The sequence below is a fragment of the Calonectris borealis genome, chromosome 15, assembly GCF_964195595.1.
Source record: "Calonectris borealis chromosome 15, bCalBor7.hap1.2, whole genome shotgun sequence".
NCBI lineage: Eukaryota > Metazoa > Chordata > Aves > Procellariiformes > Procellariidae > Calonectris > Calonectris borealis.
Window position 1 is genome coordinate 13552443 of NC_134326.1, and position 22438 is coordinate 13574880.

Genomic DNA, 22438 nt, shown 5'->3' on the forward strand with positions numbered 1-22438 from the left:
CCAAATTTTTCTTGAGTACAGTGTTGCGCAACACACTGGCAGCTTCCAGTCCTTCTGTAACCACACATCAATGGGAGAATTTCTCCCTGGGACGAATTTGCTAGGTTGAAGGAAACGTTAAGGAGACTGTATTCCTTCTTCCTTTAGGATCTCATAGTGCATGGTGTACTTCTGGTCGTGGGATGGAGTATAGTCCATATAGCTGCAAAGTCTTCTCATGCATGTGACTTCCAGTCCTGCTCCCTGTGGTGTCACTAATTTATCTCTGTGTTCTTCTAAGCTGGTTAGAGTACAGCCCTCCTGCTGCTCGTCTCTCTGCTGAGCTCTGCTAAGGATGCCAGTCCTAAGGTGGGGCTTCACGATAGAGGAACATGCCTCCTGGCACTTGTGGGATTTAACTAACTATAAGCCCTGGACAACTAGATGTATTTGGCCATATAGTGCTAATGTGAACTGTGCTATAAACAAGTGTAACCTCCTGTATGTGTTTTCTATGAATTTTTACCTTTTTTCCCTAGATGAGAATTGGCCCATTTTTTATTTCCCTTTGCAAAATGTGTTCTTCTATTTTAGACGTTAGAGATGCTTGTATTGAAGCAACTAAGGAGGAGCTTGGCAGTGAAAGACTATCCCAAATATGCCAAATAAAACTGGCCTTTGTTTTGTGCCATTTCCGGACTCTGCAACATTATAATAACAAATCCTGAAACCATATGACAGTAATACAGAGCATCTTTTTATGATAAACATAAGTAATGATCCTTGTCAAAGAGACACGGGAATGAGTAATACATAGCAATCTCCATTCAAAGGAAAAGAAAGAACAACTGTTGGAAAAAAAAAGTGACATTTTCCTAAATTTCTGCATATCGGTGGCCATAAAGCAATAAAATTCCAGGACACTGTGAGCTTAGGCACACAGAGAAGTAAATGGGAAAAAATGTTTGGGAAGACAATGTAACATTGTCTCATAATTTACAAACCCCTAATGATTTCCAAAGCTGGTATGCGAGATTTACCCTCCTTTTTTGGCATTCAAATTGACGCAGGGGCTTTTTCTTGCCAAATAGAACATTCTTTAGGTGTTTTTTTTCTTTGCATGAAGTTCGTTGTGATCCCATGCTTGCTATTATTCATAAATTAATTTCTGGCATCGCAATAAATTCTAGGAAAACCAATAAACCACAAACGTACAGCTAATTCTTTGTCATTTTTCTTTCTTTCTTTTTTTTAAAAAAACATTCTGTGGGAAAGAAAAAAAAAAAGAAGCAGTAAATGTTTGCCGAGGTGCTGGATCCACAGCATGAATTTATGTTTCCAATTGTTCTTCCTAACTTGTCAAAGAAGTTTTATTGCAGTCGACAATCTTTATTGGGTCTATTGGGCAGGGCCAGCTTCAGAACGTATCATAGAGTGAGCCTGTGTAATATACAGAAACACATTTCCAATGACTGGTAAAACTGGGGCAGATCCCAAAACTCTGACTCAGTTTCTGCTTGGTCCTTACTATGAGATCAACAGGTTTCTGTGTGAAAAAACTCACCTCTGAGAAAGTCATGGGGTCCTTAACTATTGCATGAAGCAAATCTTCACATCTGCATTTAATTGAAATTTCAGCCCGCCAGACATTTTCATTTCAGAAGTAGAAGGAGTTGGTCACCAAGGTGTGCATTTGCGCATGCATATTGCACACTGCATGCACCAACATGTGCACAAACTGCTTTGGGGGATAAAGTGGTACTTCTTATAGCAGCTGTACCTAGCAGGCTGTCATGGTCCAGGCAATAGAAGAAAGCATCATTAACAACCAAGGGAGAGCCTGTCACTTACAGCTCATTCCCCAAGACGAAGGAAAATGTGTGTCTAGTCCATTAGGCAACTGAGATGTGAAAATAGCTCCATTTTTCTTGGTGCGATAATACAGATTTAGAGCCTCATTTCCATTAAAATTACTGGGCTGAAATGTCCACACCGGATCCTTATTATGATTAATCTATATACAGGCAGGTATGTACATATAGTAGCTCTAGCTCATCTATCTGTCTCTTTTGGCAGAGCTTGGTTCAGATTCAGATTTGCTTTGGGAAACAACAGGCAGGGATTGTAAGTCCTTCTCCGCTTGGAGATTTTGCTCCAGAACTCAACGGTATTTAGGCACCAAATTCCCACTGAAATATTAGATCAAGAGTATCTAAGTGCCCTGAGGAGCTGGGCATGGTTCAGCTTCAGTTCTAATGAAGCTTCAAGTAGTTTAGCTACTTAAAGAGTGCTACTTGACTAGAGATCATAGGAGTTTTCCTGGCCATCTGGAAGCTGAGCTTATTCTCCAGCAAATTTTCCTCTTTGAGGCTTTCATGCTACAGCTTGGGAAAGCTTGCATGAACTGCCATGTCCTGCCCTTGAAAACGTGGAGGCTCCTTCAGGCTTGATGGGCATTGTTGGCAGAAAGAACAGATTTAGTGACAGAAGGGAGGAATGAACTTTCAGTATCCTTCTTAATGAGGAATAGCCCTGACTGAAGTTTTCTGATGCGAGCTGACTAGTTTCAGTTCAAGCATTACAACAACTATTAGGAAAATCCTGCTTTTTGTCAAAAGGGAAGGATTAACAGAAAGTTTTCTTTTTTTTAATGCTCTTCTTTCTGAGTGAGTCCTGTCAAGACTTGGAATTACCAGCGTGCCAGGCGATAACACTAATCCAGAGGTAAAACTCCTGCAAAGTGTTTTTCTTGGAATTCCTCACCTTGCTCACAAGAGTCAAGTGCATACAGGCATAGTGGATTATCCCCAGGCAGGACATTTGCACATGTCTGTAGATTCCTTTCAGCTGATGACAAGGATAGTAAATAATATGTGCTATATGTACATATATGTCACCCACAGTCCTCGGGGGTGAAATGGGGAAGGGTACTGCAACACAGATCAAGTAGAAGCTGCAGTTTTTTGCAGCCTTCTAGCTCTGTGTTGCTCGGCGTGCTTGGGCTTTGCTCTGATCTAATTAGCTTTGTGATAGCTACTGCCTTCGCTCGCAGAATCTGCATTCAGTGATGTGCCGGAGTTACGGTGACTTAACAAGGTATAACCCATTGGCTGAGCTCTAGTAACATCCACGCATGCACTTCTAGCATGCTCCAGCAGCAAAGCGGTGCAGTTTAGTGTCAATGCCTTTCCCTAAGGTCAAGTGGGATCAAATTACATCACAATGGTTGGCTGTGAGGTTGTATGACCTGAGCTCGTAGTTCAGCAGAACGCAGTAATTTGCGGCATGAATGTGTATCTGAGCCTCTGATCTGTCTTGTCTTTTGGGGATAACTATGAAAGCCTTCAGAAGGAGACCCCATCTATGAATGGCTTTTAGGGTAGCATGGAAGAAATGGGTGTGAATGTGACACCAGGAAGACCATGGAAAAAGCATGCAGTTGTGGATGGTGGAGACTGGCCAACCATCTAGCTCATCACCGGAATGACATGGATATATGCTTCTTATGCTGGAAAAGAATCCTTCCTTTCCCCTGCTTCCTCCAGTCCATTTCTAGTGCTCCTCAGCCTAAACAGAACAAAATGTGGTGGTTATCCAGTTCACTACAGGACTGAGAGCAGTGGACAGTCAGCTGTGGGTTAGTAAGAAATGATTAATTTTTCCAGAACACTGCACCGCTCTTTTATAAAACATATTAGTGTTGTTATAAATCAATGAACATGGTTTATAATAGCAATGATGCCCTTGAAAACTGTTAATACTGCAGTCAGTAGTGGTTTGCCAGAGCATTTAGTGCCCTTGGTTTCACCTTGGGCTATTAACTAACAAATCGGTTATTAGCCAGTGGTAATGACCAATTTTCTAGGGATGATTGCTTAAATATTGCCCACCTTGAAAAGAGAATTATTGCTCAACTGAAAACTGAACCCTTATTTTCAACTCGACAGAGCTAATGATCTTATCTGATTTCTTTATCTTCCTCCACCTACTCGAAGGTGGTCCAAGATCATATTACTAGAGAACGGCTTCGCTTTCTGCCTTCTGTGACTTGAATCCAGGAAAAGTTCCATATTTAATATTTATTCCCTAAGCATTGGTGGATGAAGACAGATGGTAATGAAACCAGCGTTGCTGAAAGTGACCACAATGATAATAGATTCTTTATGATGTCCAGGAATTCTGGACTCTCAGTCTCGGCTTAAATGTAGCATGGCGCCAAGCCCGTCACCTTAAGCTTAGTATTCCTGTCATCTCCCTGACCTGTCTTTAGACCTGATGAGTGCAGGCTGCACTAAAGGCATCAATCTGTCTTTCTCCCCCATAAATGTTTTAAACACCCAAAGCTGGTCACAAATGACACATTCTGCAAGAAAATCTTTGTGGGGTGGAGGCTTGGAGGCAAAATATCTAGGATAAAAAAAAAGAGAAAATTTACTCTGGAGCTAATTGGATGTATATGTTTCTTAACATGTTACACATTGGAGGTATATGCCAGTGGTTTGTGCTTTCTGCTTCTTACCGTCTTCTCCCAAAAGCAGCAAGTTTTAAACGTTTTTGGAATCATGAACCTCTCTATTTTTTCAGGAGAAGTGCAAACAACTACATCTTGAATTTAGTATACGGACAGTGGAAATTTCATTGTTAACTTTTGAGGATCCCTTAGGACCCACCCAGGTCTGAGGACCACAGGGTGAATGAAAGGGTTTTGACTAGAAGCTGAATTTCCCTCTCTTCTCAGGCTAACTCCGCTGCTAAATAAAAACTCTGCATTTCAGAAATGAAAAAACCTAAATGTGGTTGTAAGCAGCAGTAGTTTGGTCCTTGTGTGGATGGGATGGGCTTGGAACAAGAAGTCAGAGGAAGAATTTGGGCAGCACATTTGGGTCCTTGAGCTCCTGTGGCCAGCGATGCTCTCTTGCAACTCTCACGTGCTGTTCTGCAGGGTGCAGTTTCTGCACTATTGCTTCCTGCCCAGCTGCAGGCCCAGGCCCACCCATATTAAGGTTAAAAAAGAAATCCATGATATCCACAGGCATGGAGGATATTGTATGCTTACCTCTCTCTTCCTCCATCAGGAATGTGTAAATGAGAGTTTAAACCTGTGTTATGGCACCAAATGGGCTCGGCTTCTCCCTCCGCAGAAGTCTCTGGCCTGCAGAGACAGCAGTACCTTAGGAAAAAAAACAACCCAGAAAACAAACAACAGTGTTCTGTGAACAAGCAACTTCTTTTTTTATACCGTCTTCTACTTTTCTTTTATTTCATTTCATTTATCTTTTTCTTGAAGGCTGTGCAGTTTGTGCTATGGTAATGGAAGCTGAATATGCAACTGAACTGAGTAAAATCAATGGCAAAAGTCCCCGTGAGTCCTAGCAGGTCAAGATGCATATGTCAGATGTTTGAGGAGAGGTGGAGATGACTTCTTAGCTAAAAGTGGAAAAGCTCATATGCCCATGCAGGAATTTGATGTCTTTGTTCTGTGTGAATATTACACTGCTTCATTTTTTATGGTTGGACTTGATGATCTTAAAGGTCTTTTCCAATCTAACTGATTCTATGATTCTGTGATTCTATTTTATAAAATAACAGCATTTAAGTCACTACAAAAAGAGTGCAACATGGGTGTAAGAAACTATATCTTACAGGGCAGCAATGGGAAATCAGGCCCACCAAGCAGGGGATGACTCTTCTAAGATGCTGCTGGATAAATAAATAAATACTTTTTTTTTAAATTTACTTTCCAAACAAGACCAACATGCAGTGCTCTTCATCTGGCTGAGACAGCAGGAACAGTCTGCTGGGGACATCTTTCTTGCCTCTACTCTCTACGCTGCCAGTGTCAGGTCACTGGTGCTGGGTCTTCTTGAGATTCCCAGTCCAACAGGAGTAAATAATGGATGTTGCACCAGCTGGCTGGTTGGCCTGTAAAATTCTGTTTCCAAACATGGGACAAAAGGAGAGAAAAAATTTATGCTTTCCTGTCCATATTCCTAATACTGCTTCACTCTGTAACTTTTACCTAGCAATGTTTTTAAAATACTTTCTTAGGGCATTAGCCCAAAGCATAGTCATTCTGTATGGTAGGGCCATGCAATTATCTGTTTTCTATAGTTAAATTAGGTATGCTATTGTTTTATGCAAGCTAAAACACTTGCAGCCTGGTAACCATCAGTAGTGCTCTAAAAATCCAGTACTAACAACCCAGAAGACTTTGCTGGGCTGGGTCCAGCCAGAATATGAAGGGGAAAGGGGTTGTACAATTGTGTTGCTACTACTTTATCACAAGGGCCAAGGTATATGCTCAGTGCATGCACCTTTTCGAAATCTGCCTTTATTCTGCCTTCACTGAAAGCTGACAACGATTCCCACAGAGGGTAGCTTTATGCCAATAGCAACGAATTGGAACCACCCCTCCTTGAACTAAATATCTTGAGGACAGACACTTAGAGAGAGACATCCAAAGTGACTTCCTTGTCCAGCTGGAAATACTTGAAAAATGTCTGCATTTCAGAAAGTGGATGCTGGACTCTGCTTGAAAACTCACTAAGTGGTTTGAGCCCTCAGAATAGAAGTCCTCATAATTGCTAGGCATTTTGGAAAGCCTGGTGATTGTTACCCTGTCAAACTTTTGAGTAACTATATGAAGCAGGTAAAGCTCAACAATAATTAGGTCCTTCCTGTCAAGGCAGAGCATGAAGTCTCAAGAGAGGCACTAAAATTTGGCATGACAAAGTGCAAAACAAATTAAATCATGGCCATACAGTTAAAGTTCCCTCCTTTCAGTAATCCACAGTACACACAAATGCACCTTAACTTGCAAAATTTATTGCCACCAGCAGCATAGCCTCAAGAAACAGTGATTTTCTTCTTGCTTTCAGCTGACTTCTTGCAAGTCTTTATGGCACTTTCTATGTGCCCCAAACCCAAAAGCGTAAATTAGCCCAATAGGTCAGCAGAGAAAGGGTTAACACTATTCCTTCGGGTAGACAAGCTCACAGCTGAGTGGAAGGATGGGGCAGTTGTAGGGCATTATCCACGCAATGCAGATGAGACCCTTTGTGAGAGAAACAGCTTAAACCAAAGTAAGAAAGAGGTCAGGGGTTTTGTCAGGACTCTTTTACCACGGTAAGGGTTTTCTTTCTCTTTCTGCTTTTACTTGCCTTTCCTCAAGGTGTCTCTAAGTTGCTTTTAACAGATAGGATAATTTCCTTTTAGAAGCACTAGGAGCTGTGATTAGGATACTGTGCACCCCCTTTGTTCTTCTGAGGGTCCTCTGCAGAGCAGAGGAAGGGAATTTACCCTAATCCTTTCTGATCCACGGGTTGGCTGTATTTGTCTAGTTCTTCAAGGTAGGTGGGAGCTCCCATCCAAACGCAGGTTGACCTCTTAAGAGGCATGGGCTGCAGTAATTCCTGCATGGGAACAGCAGGCTTGACGCTTTCCGAAAGTTTCTGACTTGTTGTATGGGGTGTAAACAGCACACATGCAGTGAGGTTGTCCAAGAAATCCTGGACATATGGTATTCTGTGATGTGGTATGTTCTCCATTACTGGAAACTTTTCTATTGCAATTGGATGTCTTTCTAAGAGATACTTGAATTCAGCTGCAGCTATTGGACTTGATGTGGAATTTAATTTAGAGAAGCCCTATGGCCTGTGTTGTGTAGGAGACTAGGTCGGGTGATCAGTAGTACCTTCTGGCCTAAAATCACAACTTATCTAGTTAAAAGCTGGTTTTGGCTTTTACAATGGCCAGGTTGCCCCCAGCAGTGTGATTCTTCTAAACCTTACCCTAGAAAAAACTGCCAAAACCTTCTGCTACAAGGAGCACAGGCAAATATGCAGTGTGCTATACGTCTGCTCTGTATATTTGCAGTGAGCAAAATAGAAATCTTTCCAGTAAAAAAACCCAGAAGAAGTCTGTTTGCCAAGTTACTTTCCTCCTTGGCTGGGAGTTTAAGGGAACTTTTTTTTTTGTCGTTTAAGTGAGAAAACAATTGAATAGATTCTCTAGTTCTGACCCCTGTTCTCTAAGGCACATGCACTCTGGGTTTCGCACAGCTTCACAGGGAAAATCAGGAGCAAAAAGTTCAACTCTTAGGGCTTATCTGAGCAGGAAGTTAGTACAGAATAAGTTTGGGGGTATGTTTTAGGCACTGTAACTGTTCTGTGTTAACTCCCAGAGCGGATGTTCTTCTGTACTAAAGCGCCTTTGTACAACTTGGGTTGTTCCACTTTACAAGTGGATTAATTTAAACTACAGAAAAGGTACTTGTGGTTCAGGAGTTTGTGAAATGGCTACTATGTTTTAAATTTTCATCCTCCTTTGTGCTCCTTTGCTATATAGTCAAGTCCTTACTAGAGCAGCATTGACACTTGCTTAGAGTAGCTGCAGAGAACATACTGCTTTTTTTCCTGTTTTAAAAGGTCGGAATAAAGCCGATACATTATTCTCTTTTAGTGAAACAGCCAGTGAGATATTTCAGTGTCCTAGGGCAGTTTCCTACAGTTCAAAAATCCTGCCCTGTAAGCCATGTCTACTGCAAACCTGTTTCCAAAGTAGTTTGTCAATACCTTGAAAACAGGAAGGGTGAAGGCACCAAATGGCTGCTGAGCAAAGCAAGCCTGTTAAGGTCTTGACTGGAACATACACCTGAATGACACTTGCAGAAAATTTTTATAAGTCTGAAGAAACAAATTTTTAATTGTTCTGTTTTTAAACCAAGTAAATTTTAATTATAGCCATGTCAGGGTTATGGTCTGTCTTGGAGAAGCTCTGGCTTAAGCATGTTCCCTACAATACCATTATGTGGAATAACTTTGGTGATAACAGCATAGAAGTTGAAGGTGCAAATGACCTATTAGATGAAATTTTCTCCAACAAGTTGATAAAGTTGTTCCTTCTGGTATCTCATGTGTTGATTTATCTATATTTGTTGGAAAACTGTTCCAAGCAATGGTCATCCCAATAGTGATAACTGAGGTGTTGACCAGTATTAAAGGCTGTCAGGAAATGGGGTGATACACCCCATAGATAGTTAGCACATCTGTGGCTATCTGTGAGATAGTTCTACTTGTGTGAACACCAGTAATGAAGGCTCAGTCATCCCTACCTGCAGCATGCTTTTATCTAGGTAAGATTCTTGTGCTTTCTGCTGTGCAGTATGAAGTTTTGATGCACATGTAATGCCATTGCAGAGACACAAGAGATCAGAACTGAAAGAGCAGATCCAGAATGACACAAACACCAGAATGACACAAACATCTGGAAACTCCATTAGGAGTGTGGATTCCCAGATGGTGTTGAGAGAGGGAGGGGAAATTGGGCTGCAGACACCAGACGGTCTCACCTTGCCTTGGCGGCTTGGAGAGAAAGGAGGTGGAGGGGTCAGTAGCAACAGAAAAACAATGAGGAAGGAAGATCTACTGAAGCTTGTCTCCATTCTCTCATCTCTTTCCACTGCCTTCCACTGTCTTGGCCAAGTTGCCTGATGAATTTTCCTACTCTCAGCTCTTGGCTTTTTTCTTTGAAGTCATGCTGTGCTCTGCTCCCAGATGGCTTCTCCTATGCCCCTGTGCTTCCCCTCTGTCAAGCACATCATTAAAACTCATTCCTTCCAAAAGGTAATTTATACACTCATAACACTCCACATTAAATATCTGGGGATTTTCAAAGGGAAACAGTAGAAATAATTTCCAAACATGCTAACTTTGCTATCATTTCTAGTTCTACCATTCTCCCTCCCCTTCCCGCATGTTTCTATTGGTTTTACTCAGATTCAAGGATACCAGCCCCAAGGTGACACTTATTTCTTAAGAGCCTGGGAGACTGAAAAAAATTATCTTCAAGTAAATATGATACATTGCTCATTTACAACAGCTGATGAACAGATGAAACTGCCAGGTAGAGTTTTGTCTTAACAACCTGACTTGAGAACAGATTTTGATCTACTCCAATGCTGAAGGCTATTTTTTTCTCTTGGTAACCATGCCGGTACATTCTGCAAAAGGCAGCACATCCTGTGTTAATGGGGAACCCACTGTTTCTGTAAAGAACTACCTAAAAAGCCAGGAAGACGTAAACAGTGAACTTGGCTTCCTCTGATATTACTTTCTTCTCCACCTGTCTATATAGAATCTAACATGCTACTTGTATTATGTAGGTCATGAAAAATAAAGTAGTTTGGCTGGAACTAAACAAAGGCAGCAGGTAGGAGGGTTAAGTTTGCTATTTCCTTTGCAGGCTAGACACTTGCATTTTTTTCACAGAGCAGATGACCAACAAAAACATCGATGCTCTTGCATGGCTTGTGTTGTGCCAAAGATCTTACAGTCTGTTTGCTACATGGCTGTGCTCTTAGGATAAAATTTTCAGTGATGTCAGGATGAAAAAAACTTCACACTGATGCGTGATGGTGGTGGTTGTTATCTTTTATCATAAACTTGGTGATGATCTGCACCTTTTCCCATTGCTTGAACTAACAGTAGGCCTTCTCTTTCCCACAGCCTAGGAAACCTCTGCTAGTTTACTTAATACTTTTCCCTCTAATGTCCTTTTGTGGTGGTCTTAGCAAAACCTTGAAGGTGAAGGTGAAACATATCAAATAAAATACTCTTGCAGCAGTGCTGGTTCAGCCAGGGAGAGAGCAGTAATGAAAATAGCATGAAAACACCTGATTATGTTTCCAGCTCTGTTTGGCAGGGCAAAAGACTTTGGAGAAAACACAAAGAGACTCCAAACACTGTAGTGAAGTTTGAGCTAATTAAAATAGAGTATTCATTAGTCATTAAAAGTAATTAATACTTTTAATAATAGCATGAAATGGCAAATAGTTCCAAAGTGGGCAGATTTGTAGCAGTTGCTTTACTTCCCTTAAAAACAGAAGACAAAACGACAAATACAATGTGTAACCAAGCAATAATATTCTATTTTATAGTCTCTGGCAATAAGTTAATAATGGCTCTGTGGTGATAAGGGCTCAGGACAATTTTAAAGGAATTTGATATTTTGGTCATCCAGGGAACCATTTTTAAAGTGAGGCTGGTCTTATTCACGTGATGGAGCCCTGAAATCATAGAAGCTGGCCTGCAACAAAAGCAAGCAAAAAGAAGGCTTTTTGATTCTATCATAAACATTTGACGGTAAATCACCACCAGCCCCAGAACCCACTTAAAAAATATGACGTTATTTGACATTTTCTTAGCAGTCAACTAGAAAGCTCCAGCTCCCAGATCATACAAATTTAGTTTAATGTAAAAGTACAGTAAGTTACCCAGTGCCTTTCATGATTATATCAACAGCACTTTCTGTTGGCTGACACTTCAGGCTTGTTTAAAATCACTAGACCAAAGCAGACATGCTTTCCTTCGCCTTTTTTTCTTTTCTCGTAATTTCTGAATTGATCAATTATAGGAGATTTTGAGAAAGTAGTAATAAAAAAACCCCAACAAACAGAAGATGGACAGTTTAAGTGCCAACTGTTAAATCATCATTATTAACAACAAAATGGTGTTTTATGACTTTGGAAATGAACAGATTTACTAATCTGAAAACTGTCTCTCTTGCTTCTTGCTGTTTTCTTCACAACTGCAATTTATAAGAAGAAGCTGTCCGGCTGCATTTCAGGGATACAAGAAAAAACAGCTTCTGTGTGAAAATTAGAAATAGATTTCAATTTTCTTGCTGCTGTTGTAACTAAACAGCCTGTTAACCTACTTAAATAGGAGAACATACTGTGTACTCCTGGTCTAGAATACATCACAAGTAATGTGATTATGTCTGTTTTGATACAACCCTATCTCATTGCTACCTAGATGCTCTTACATGAATGATACATGGCATTAGTTCCACGTTTCTTCTCTTACAATTAGCATATTAATGTACCAGACAGATAATGCTAAAAGCCTGGATGCTTGAGCACACACAGCGCCTTCTTCATTGAGCTCCAACGCTCAGCCCCTGTGAGTCCTCAGGAATGTATCTGAACATGCTCTCTGCCTCCTGCTTGTCCTGAGAGCAGCCCTGACCTATGGACCACAGCTGAGATACTTTAGGCGCTTATTTACTTTGTTGGCCTCAGAAATTCCATTTAAAAAAATGGCTCAGTGTCAGGCTGCCCACAATGGGGCCTTTGCTTTTCCTATGTATGCGTGTTGATGTGTGTATGTATGCATGTCACGGCTACATGCATTCCTCGATATATGCGGAGACAGACTAAGGGATTTTTAAATACCCAGCTCTCACACACACACGTTTTTGCTACATGGTTGTATGTATGTATATTTAGCCCTATGTATACAGTATGCGTGTACATGCATGCAGGCCATGTATTTTTGTGTTTGTGTATGTAATGTGGAGGTTTAGACAGTCTCCCATGACTTTATATGTCCGGGATCCAGCATGGCTGGTGAAAGTTTCTAATCTTTAGTCTATCTTGGTGAAACACTAATGAACTTGTAAAAACAGGAAGCAGTGGAAAACAAATGAATTTCAGCTGGTGTTTGAAGAGCTGTCAGATCCCCTCACTGAAATGTTTCAGAGGAACATCTTTCTGATAAAACCTCTGAGAAAAGTGGAGGAGTTTCAGAAGAGTGATTGGAAAAACAGGATGCTGACTGGCAGGCTTTGCTAATGCATTGCATCTGTAAAGACTCCAGCAACCGAACACAGCATTAGCTATGTGAGAGCCACGGAACTAGGGAAAGTTATTACATCTGAGCGTGATGGGAAGAAGGGGGAAGGGGAAAAGCAGACTGCTCCCTTTATGCATCTTGAAGTTTGCAGTTTTTTTGAGCCTTTGACATTTTTCATTCCATCTACTTTGCTGTCAGCACGCAGACTTAATTCTAACACTAATGAACAATGCTACGTTGCTGTCCAATATCATCTTTCATCCAAGGCTCTCCAAACTTCTCACAAATGTTAAGGAAGCTTTGCAATACCAGCGTGAGACAAAGCTAGGACTTGCTGGCTTCACACAGGATGCTGTAGTGTCTGCACCTCATTGGCAGATGTTATCCTCATTTTACAGTGATTTAAATCATGGAATTGCAGGATCCTCGAGTTTCTACTAATTTCCCCTTTTCTCCATTCCAGAGTTTCTATGACTGCTAAACTGACCTCCTGGTGCTGGCCGCTGCTTTTGGAGGGCTGCTTCTTCCACTGTCTAGGTCAGGAGCCTGTTGCTTTGTTTTAACTCCCGCTCAACCCATGCTCTTGAAAATCAGGGTATGCGAGTGAGACTGGAGCAGGGCCCACACGGATAAATGAGCTCAAGGATATTCTTGGTTCCTCCAGTCTAGACATAGTCATGCTTCAGAAAGCTAGGAATTGGGTCCTTAAAAACAGAGGGGTGTTAAAAATGTAGAGTGAAGTGACTTGGCAGCGAGTGTGAAGCAAATTGTAGCAGAACTATTGATTACACAGAACCAGTCCTGGTTCTGTGGCTTTACCCACATCCTTTCAGTTCTGCTTTTGCTGGAGTTGTCTCCCTGAGCTGAACTACCATCCAAGGGACGTGTGTGAGAGCAGGAGCCTATCTGTAGGGTCTCAGTCATGTGAGACTCTAATACAATATGTCAGCCTTACAACATACAACTTTTTGTATTTTCCCTCCTGCAGTCAGTTGCTTCTTGTTTCTTTGCATTCAATCAATCTGCAATTCAGTAAAACACTTACGCGTCAGCTTTCCTTACTCAGCAAAGCACTGAAACTTCTGTCTGCAAAAAATCTCACATCTATTCAGAGAATGACTCTGAGGGTACGCACGTGCCCTGTTTGAAGTCGGTGCGCCCAATGCGTCATGGTGGAGCTGAGAACTGCCTTTGGATGTCTTTCTCGGGCTGTCACAACCCTCTTTGGGGGAGTGCCTCCGAAGGTTGTAGGCTTTGTTTATGCCTAAGCGGTTTCTAACATCCGAGTCACAGCAGCAGAACCGCAATTCCAAACATCCTGATCTCCACAAGAGGATCTAACAGTGGGCCCAGGAAAGCCAAGGACGAAGCAGCAACTGAAACAATGTAAACAGGAATACATCTTTAAAACAACAAGATGCAGAAAAATATCTAACAAAGCTGGTCTTCATTAAACCATTTCTCAGCTGTCTCTTTCAGCCGTTCTTATTGCTGCTTCAGTGCATCCTAGTTCCTTCTGCTCCAACAGCCCTTCCCTGGAAGGCAGATGCTTTTGTGGGTGAAGCAGCAGGCTGGGAGTTGGGAGACTTAGTTTTGCTACTGAGTTGGGCAAAAGCAGTGTCATGTTTTCCTTTTTGGCGCCTGTCCTCTGATTTTTACCGCCCCTAGCTCCCAAAGGCCTGTGTTCATGCTTAGTTTTACGTACGTGAGTCACAGCAGCTGTCGTCGGCGGGTTTACATGTGTGTGGAAGGTGTTAGGAGGGTCGCGTGGGCAGGCAGAAGCTCTCTTTGAGGAGACTATTCAGGGCATAGCTCAAAAAGTCGCTGCTCTCACTTCTGAATGTCAGGCAGTGTTTACATAGATATAAAAATATTTTTCAATCACATAAAAATACCTACTTCTTAATTTCTGTGCTCCTTCTGTAACTAATTAGTCATCACGATGTCCTATGAAAAATGTAATTATCTCAGTTGTCGTTGTCCCATTTCACAGGCAAGGAAAACCCTGGGGACACCCTGCTCTATTGTACCAGTATTTTGTTGATCTCAGTAAGCCTGTGTGCCTCCTAAACACAAGACGAGATTTCCAAATCCTACCTCAGTTCTGGAAGGAAATATATGACGAAATATATGATGTGCTTTTACTTACAGAGAAAAAGAACTATTTTCATATTTCTAACATAACGCTTAGTTGTCTCTCTGTTGCTTTGCTTTCATCTGCTTCATCTTTTTGAGGCAACTGGCTTCCTAGGGCAAGGTCTGCCTTCTGTTAGCTGATTACGTACCATGTTCTAACACCCACTCTAACCCTGGCCGGCCCTTCACGTTCTGCAGTCATTATCTATTATTTTTGACTGGATAAATGGTTTTGTTTATTTTTTGTTGTATTCATATGATCACTGGGCTGTTTGAAAGAGTCATAATAATTATAAGTTGCATTTTTTTTAATTCAGATTGCTGATCTTTTCATAGTAAAGAGTCCACTTCTATAAGATATACTTTGTTAGTCTGCCAAAAATAAGGTAGAGTTCTAGGCCATGTTGTAGAAAGGTGATAGAGATGTCCAGGCACAGCTCTAGATAACGTGTGCTTCTAACAGTAGTCAATGCAAAACCAGACATTTGGAACAATGTAAAATCTTATGTTTCTTGGTCTAAGACTCTAGACATCTGAGTTTAGAAAGAATTTTAATTTTGGAATCTGGTTGTTCAGTATCTGTCACACATGTCCGGTTTCACACTATCATATTCATTAGTGTTGTCTAATGCTGGCTTTTACTGGAGATCAGATATTGGATGAGAAGAACTTTGTTCTTGGGTGGTTGTGGGGTTGTGTCCCTTGATGTTGGCTTCAACCTCATTTTAACTGCTGGACCCCAGCGAACTCAGACTCTTAGAAATGGCCATGGGATGTGTGACGTTAATGCTGCAAATCTGTTTTGCTGTGAAATCCTCTATTGTTCTAGGTTTGAGGCCTTGAGAATTCTCTCCATCAGAAAAAATAATTTGCCAGATGTCTTAATAAGCCCTGTGCATTGACGGTTCTATATAAGGAGGATTTCTTAAAGCAGAGGATGTTTATTTTTGGCAGCTTCTGTCATTTAACGATTTTCCTGCTCCAGCGACCCTCCAGAAAACTGAAAAGTGTATCCTCTTCCCATCTTTTAAATTAGAAATGAGCCTCAGTACTGGGTCCAGTCTATATATTTGGCCCAAGTCCAAGCACTGTCCGAACATGGCAGATCCGGGGAAAGTTCCAGTCCATGTGTAAAACCATGAAGGTTACAGAATCTTTGGGTCTGCTATTTTGCTTTTGTTCATTATGGATTTAAAGGTTCAGCCCAGATTTCTATTATTTAAAAAAGCATGTATGTGTGTACATAACGGGAAAGAGAAATAGAACATCGACTTGAAAATCCTCCAGTTCTAATAAGGGAAATAGCTTTCTCATAGGTTCCCACATCATCAGTCAGCTCATCACATGCATGCTGCTGCAAGACATTTTTCTTGTAATGAATTGAATAATCACATCTGTTTCTCAAGCTTGAGAAAAGTTTAAAAAGTCATTAACATTCTCCCGTTTCCATCATTGGCAGGATCTACTTTTTTTTTTTTTTAATCAGCATCTCGGCAGTGTAGACACGTGTGCATGTGAAAAAATGTCTGTATGTGTGCATGTATGTGCCTGCAGCTAAAATGATGTGTGCGTATTTGCGTACACTTCCACGCAGACAGACAGCACCTATTTCTGCGCATGCACACAGTCACCACTTGCAAGCATGGACACAGAGATGGGCTCTGGGTACAGCAATGCATACTCACACCTGCTCTTCTTTGATAATTCTGACTTTTTCTTTCCGTCTTAACCATGCACCAAACTTTCTGTGTGGCTGTAAATCTGCTCCCAAGCACATGCAGGCAGAAGACACGAGAGGGCAGGCTTTACCTCTCCTGTCTGCCTCTGCCTGGGATCTCTGCTATTGTTATGTTTATGCAAACAGCCTTTGACATAATAGCTTTGAAACAGTTGAAAATTGGATTGTGCCTTTAGGCCAAACATTCAGACCACCACCTTGGCTATATTCATCTGCCACAGTAAATTGGGTTCAGCGTTGGCTCCACACACTGTATTTCAGGGAAAGATTACAGCTTGGCAATAACTTTTGTACAGGAAAGACAAATGCAAACTCCTGGCAGAAACATTGGAGCTGTTTAGTTGTGCAACCCCCTATCTGGAGGAATACAGATTGTGCTGAGAATTTCTTTGGACATCCGAGGAGCAAATAAAACAAATTCCCAGGCTGGAATCTCCATTGCTTTCTTTTTTGACTTCCTAATGCAATCTAATTATGGTTTAACCTCCAGAAATAAATACCTAATAAAGGATGAACCTATTAGAAGAGTAAATTTACTGCCCACTAGTTAGCAGAAATTCTTGCCGTGTTCCCTTTAAGCGATAATGTTATTGGGATTGAACATTGTTTGACTGGTTAATGGTCCCTCTACTGCAAGACAGATTATATGGAAAATAAAAGTCAAAGCAAAGCCAGTCACAGTGTTAAAACCCACGGTCAGAAACACTTTTAACATAAAAAGATGTGTTGGAAAGAAGTGAGAGGGTAACAGCCCCTCCAACAGGGGTTCAGCAAGAATCTAAGCTGTGGTCTGAAAGATAGACAACGTTCCCTGAATTCACCGTAGTCAGTGTCACAATTAATTTTCTACAGACTGTGTAACAATTTTATTGCACATTTAAGAAAGTGAAGGTTTATTTGGGCCTGATCCCAGAGGCAATGTGCTAGTTTCAGCCTTTTCCAATTCATCCTAGCAGATGTGATGTGTCCATGGAATTTGGGACTATATTCTTCCTTCTGTCTCCAAGAAGGGTGGAGATCCAGGTGGAAAGGATGAGATGGTGGCAAGAGCTCTGAGGGCTGGCAGGAGGGATCTGAAGGTGAGGTTAGGGTGGGAGCAAGGTGAAGGCTGGGGAGAGAAGAAAAGCGGCAATTCCTCTGGCAATCTTCCCTGCTGCATCTCTAGTTTCCATCGTGGTGCTGGCCCATCAGCGGATTAATGAGGCCATTGACTTTGCCAGGGGTGGAGAATATAAATAAAAGCAATTTCCTGGCCTAGCTCCCACTGAAATCTAATCCAGTGGGAAGAGAAAGGTTCTCGTCTTAAGACGAAGGCTTTTTTAGCTCAGGTGGTAGCTGAGCTGCTGATAACTTTATTGTGAAAGCGAGATTTTTTTGCAAAATATATATTGGACTTTCTGAATTCATACAGGCTTGCACACCAGCTACTTCCGGTGTGCAAATGAGGTGACACATGTATTGTTAGCAGGAATGAATAATAATGGGTGCAGTAGAAACACATTTCTTGCATGAGTACCTAAGTGTTTCCTGTGCTGGAATTTGCCCAGATCTTGTTACGTTGTATCTGCGGAGGTCTCCCAGTCAGATGGTCTTAACTCTGCTTTATTCATTGCATATACCGATATCTCATCCCCTGCTTTTAAGGCTACAGAATACAGCAAGAATTTTACCTGCCTAACACACGTCGTTCATGCTTCTGAATGAAGCAGTCCTTTTATGTTAGCATTGGAAGTAGTAGTTAGGTTTAAACAAGAAGTAAAGCAGGCATGAGAAACTCTGCTCTGCCACATCCCCCATCGGCTATGATGGATCAAGTTCTGAAGCAAAAAACCTCATGTCCATGTTTTAAACATGAACTCTGACCACCTGTCCTGTGATAAGTAGCTTGCAGTACCTTCCATAGTCAAGAGACAGCAGCGTAGTTGGAGTGGAACAGCAGGGACATCACACATGCTCTGTTCCAAGAAAAAAATGTCAGAATTAGCCCACTTGACTTTTTTTTTCATTTTTCTAGTCTGCTCAGTCACACTTCCCTGTCTTAAGCAACTTGGTTTTGCCTGTGGGTAAAATATTTGGTACTGGACTCTGCCAGAAAACAGAAGTCACTAGCTGAAAATGGGTAGGAAGTCACACATAATAGGAGAATCGTATATTTCTGTAGTACTATGAGGAAGTTTTGCTGCTTGAAAAAATGCTTGTTTCACAAAAACCAATTAATCTTTTTTTCTGTCTCCAGCTGTTTCCCCCAGAAAGAAAAAAAAATCTCACTAGATGTCTTCAGTATGGTACCCCTCCATTTATCAGGCCTCTCACACTGAACAGAGCAGCATTTTTATGGACAAAACTGAGTGAGCTGGCTGAGTTTTGCTGTAGCAGACTCTGATGTGGTAAGGCTCTTTGTCATATATCACAGTCACAAGTCGTTTATTATCCTGCTTTCCTCTGGGAAGAGATTGGGGCAAAAGATCCAAATTCTACCTTTCCTTTTCCTCAAGCGTGTGTTTTATAATCATCACTTATTAGCAGGATTATGGTAGCATCTAGGTAATCTTGCCAGGATCGGGGCATTATTATGATGAACAATGACAGAAGTCTATTCATTAGAGTCCAGAGAAATTGTTTTGCTTGGCTGTAAAAGCAGTTGGGCCAAGGAGGTCAGACAGCTTTATTCAAAGTCTTCTGCCCGTGTTACCAACTCTGGTGATACTATCAAAGTCTCCCACCATTCTGGGCTTTTCAGTGAGCAGAACCTCCTGCTGTCATGTGAGTCCACAAGAAGCTCAGCCTTCATTAAACGGGAGAGATGATTCAAGCCCTGTTGATTTCAAGTGAAAAGACTGAAAAATATGGGAAGCAGAAGGCAAAGGATTATACTCTTGAGATATATATATAAAATACATATATATATTAATTTTTAAAATTATTTTGAGGGTCAACTTTGTACTTTCTTGGAGCCTGACTCATTGGAGACAGGACAGGAAGGGACCTTGGAAGTTCTTAGCCCCATGTTTCTCAATCTGCAAGTCTGTGCTCCCTGGTGCTGGTGCAGGGCAGGAAGGCAGGTGTGAAACACCCCTTTGTGTGACTCGGGGCCCTGCCAAGGCATGAAGGATTCCTCATCATTTGAAGGAGGCAGAAAGAGTGTGGGCTAAATACTCCATAGATATTTACTCCATAAAATGAGGCTCTATTTCAGTCTAGCCTACCCATCCCAAAAGGATGGCTATTCCCAAAAGGATGGGTGAAAAGTTAGGAGCCAAGTATAAGTAGATGGAGAGGGGCTATGATAAAAGTACTTCTTTCGTCTTTCTCAAGATTGCCTTTACCACAGCCAAACACACATGAATGCCACTAACTGTAACTCATTTATCCTTGGTTTCTCCTTTCCGCTGTCTAGCCCCTTTGTCTCCTGTCTCTATGGCTTATCAGATATATTTACCCATCCAGGCTCCCAGGCTTTTGCCCAACTCTAGCAATGCTTAAAATGCTGTTTTTCAAGAAAACATTGCTTACAGCAGAAAGAAGAAGGATCTGAATTTGAATTAACCGAAAGAAAGCAATTCCCTTTACTGGAGGTTTTTTGATAGCCCCAATTTCAGTTTTGTTCCACTTTGGGAAGCTCCAAATAGAATCTTTTCTGCCAATGTGATCCCCAAAATAGAGGAAACCCGGAATTCTCTTTTTTTGTCCCTTCGAGCCACAAATGCTGGGAGCCCTGAGGCCCTAACTGACGGGCAGAGCTTGCTGAAATGCAGATTGCCCCACTCATGGGAAACCAAAATTATTGGAACAAATGCTGGAACAAAACTAAGGAATGAGAAGGCTTTCCATGGATTGGAAATGCCAGTTCTCAGTTTGTTTTGTTCTCAGAAGACTTTGAAGCATTTGGGTTGATGTTTTTGGTTTTAGAAATAAAACAGCTGCCTGGTCTCCTGAGGCTATGCCAGGAGTCCTCCACTCCCAGGAACCCTTTTGTGCTGTCCCCACATTATTTTCCAACAGAAAACTATTTCACAGGGGAGTTTCCATCTAGTTCCACTGGGAACCTCTTCTTAGCCCTAACAAGCCTGGTACTCCCAAGGGAATCCTGGATCCCAGTTTGAGCTCTGCTTAGTTCTTATTCCTTCTTGCTTGGACCTTTGCCTTGCCATCCCAAACTACATGTGAAGAAGGGCCTTGCTGTCTGAGTAAAAGCTTCCAGGTTCATGGTCTTCCTTCCTATTCTGAGAGCCTACAAGAAGAACTTTCGGTCCTGTCCTTTCAGGCAAAGATTTTCTTTTCCTCTTTCTTTCCCTTCCCTTTACAATTAATTAGCTAATAATTTTGCTACTGATCCATTCTTCATTAAAAAGCTGAATCCCTTTTGTTAGATCTGGTCGGAACAAAGGTAGGAGAATTTATGTCTTAATTTTAGTTCATTATGGCAGAGAGCATCCCACCCCATCACTCTCCCTCTCCCCCTCCCCTTCCAAGCCCTCCCTCTTCCTTTAGAGGATCAGTTATCACTTTGCCCCTAAACTCCTCACACTCTGCAGAGGCATTGGAGGAGCCTTCACTGCCCTTTATCTTCCGCTGCCTCATTAAGAGAAATGAACCTGAGTCTGAGAGAAATGACACAGGGGAAATAAAAATGTAATCCCTTGGTGCCACCTATAATGAATTGTTATGAAAACCATGAAAATATCTGTCTGCAGATATTGTTCTTTGATTTGAAGTCAGTGTTGTAAGCGGTAATTTTTGTCATTAAAGCTGTTAATCTGCACAGCGTTCCTCATAAGTTTTTATGAAGAAAAACAGCCCTGCTGCCTACATGCTCATGCAGGGAGCTTCTGAGCAGTGCTACATGAACAGGGTGCCTTTGAATAATTAGCTTTAATTATAGCCAAGGTGGTTGTCTGTCTCAAAGATGGGACTGTTTCATGGCAGCCTGCTGTCCACTGTGATGATGGGTTGGAATGAACTGGTTCATCTGAACCTCCCTGACATGTTATTCCCCCACCTGGCTGACGACAGGGTGTGGGCATGTCCCAAAGCACTGAGCCATGTGTGTGTACAATTAGCCACAGTGATTGCCGCAACCATATGCTTTTGCATTTGGGATGGGCCTGTAAGGGATCATTGCGTCCAAAGCAAAGACGAGCTGTGGTGAGCAGAGGAGTGGTAGGAGTATTATTCTTTTTTGTCCTTCCCCAGCTGATACAGAGCTGACCTCCTTCCTGCAACTTGTCTTCAGCTTTACTCGAGGGGGGGTCCTCTTTTGCCACATCTGAGTGCTTCCCTGAGACCCCAGGTAGTTGCTTTTCATTCTGTGCATGTCAAGACAGGGCTGCAGTCAGGGGTTCCTGCAGCCCCCTTCATCAATGCACTAGGATTATTGTATGCATTTCCAGTGCATACACTCACCACTCACCATGTGAGTGCCCTCCGTTACCCCAAGGAGTGAGCACTCTGGAAAGAAAACACTGATGCTGGGGAGGGAAGAAAGCATGGGAGACTTCTGGTGTTTAGATTGCTCTGGCTGAAAGAATTATGGCATAAATGTTTTCCTGAGTAACTTCCAGCTCTTACAGAAGTTGCATTTTGTGTCTCCAGAGCCATTAGCTGCAGCAAAAGAAGATGGAAATGAGCGTAGCTCAGCAGGAAAAGTGGGGAGAGATGGGGACATACAATGCTCTGCAAACCAGGAATCTGCACAGCCTTGGTCACAGCCCATCACAATTTCTTCTCTGGCCTTCACGAGCAGGGAAGTCACTTCTACGTAGCACAACTTAGAAGTGCTCTTCAGAAAAAAAAAGGCTATAGGAGAGAGTGTAATGCAAACTCAAAACTTGGATTAGCTGGAGGGAGCACTAAATCTAGGGCTAGCACCTGAGGCTGTTGCACACTGTGAATTGGGAGAAAAGGGGGCACGCACTGACTGAAAAGAGGCCCCTCTGCCTGTGGGCTGGTGTCA

At 41.9% G+C, this 22438-nt stretch overlaps 1 long non-coding RNA gene across 12 annotated transcripts in view; it reads left to right on the top strand.

Moving 5' to 3' along the window:
- LOC142088699 (uncharacterized) overlaps positions 1-22438 on the top strand; it is a 108831-nt gene that overhangs the window by 33352 nt on the left and 53041 nt on the right. For 5 of the 12 annotated variants that reach the window (XR_012675921.1, XR_012675916.1, XR_012675915.1 and 2 more), the window contains exon 3: positions 18722-18872. The exons of 6 other annotated variants lie outside the window; for them this stretch is intronic. This is a non-coding gene — a long non-coding RNA (uncharacterized LOC142088699). Of the gene's footprint in view, positions 1-18721; positions 18873-21678; positions 21835-22438 lie in introns of those variants that run through there. One more of the 12 variants, XR_012675923.1, reaches the window with a different exon arrangement.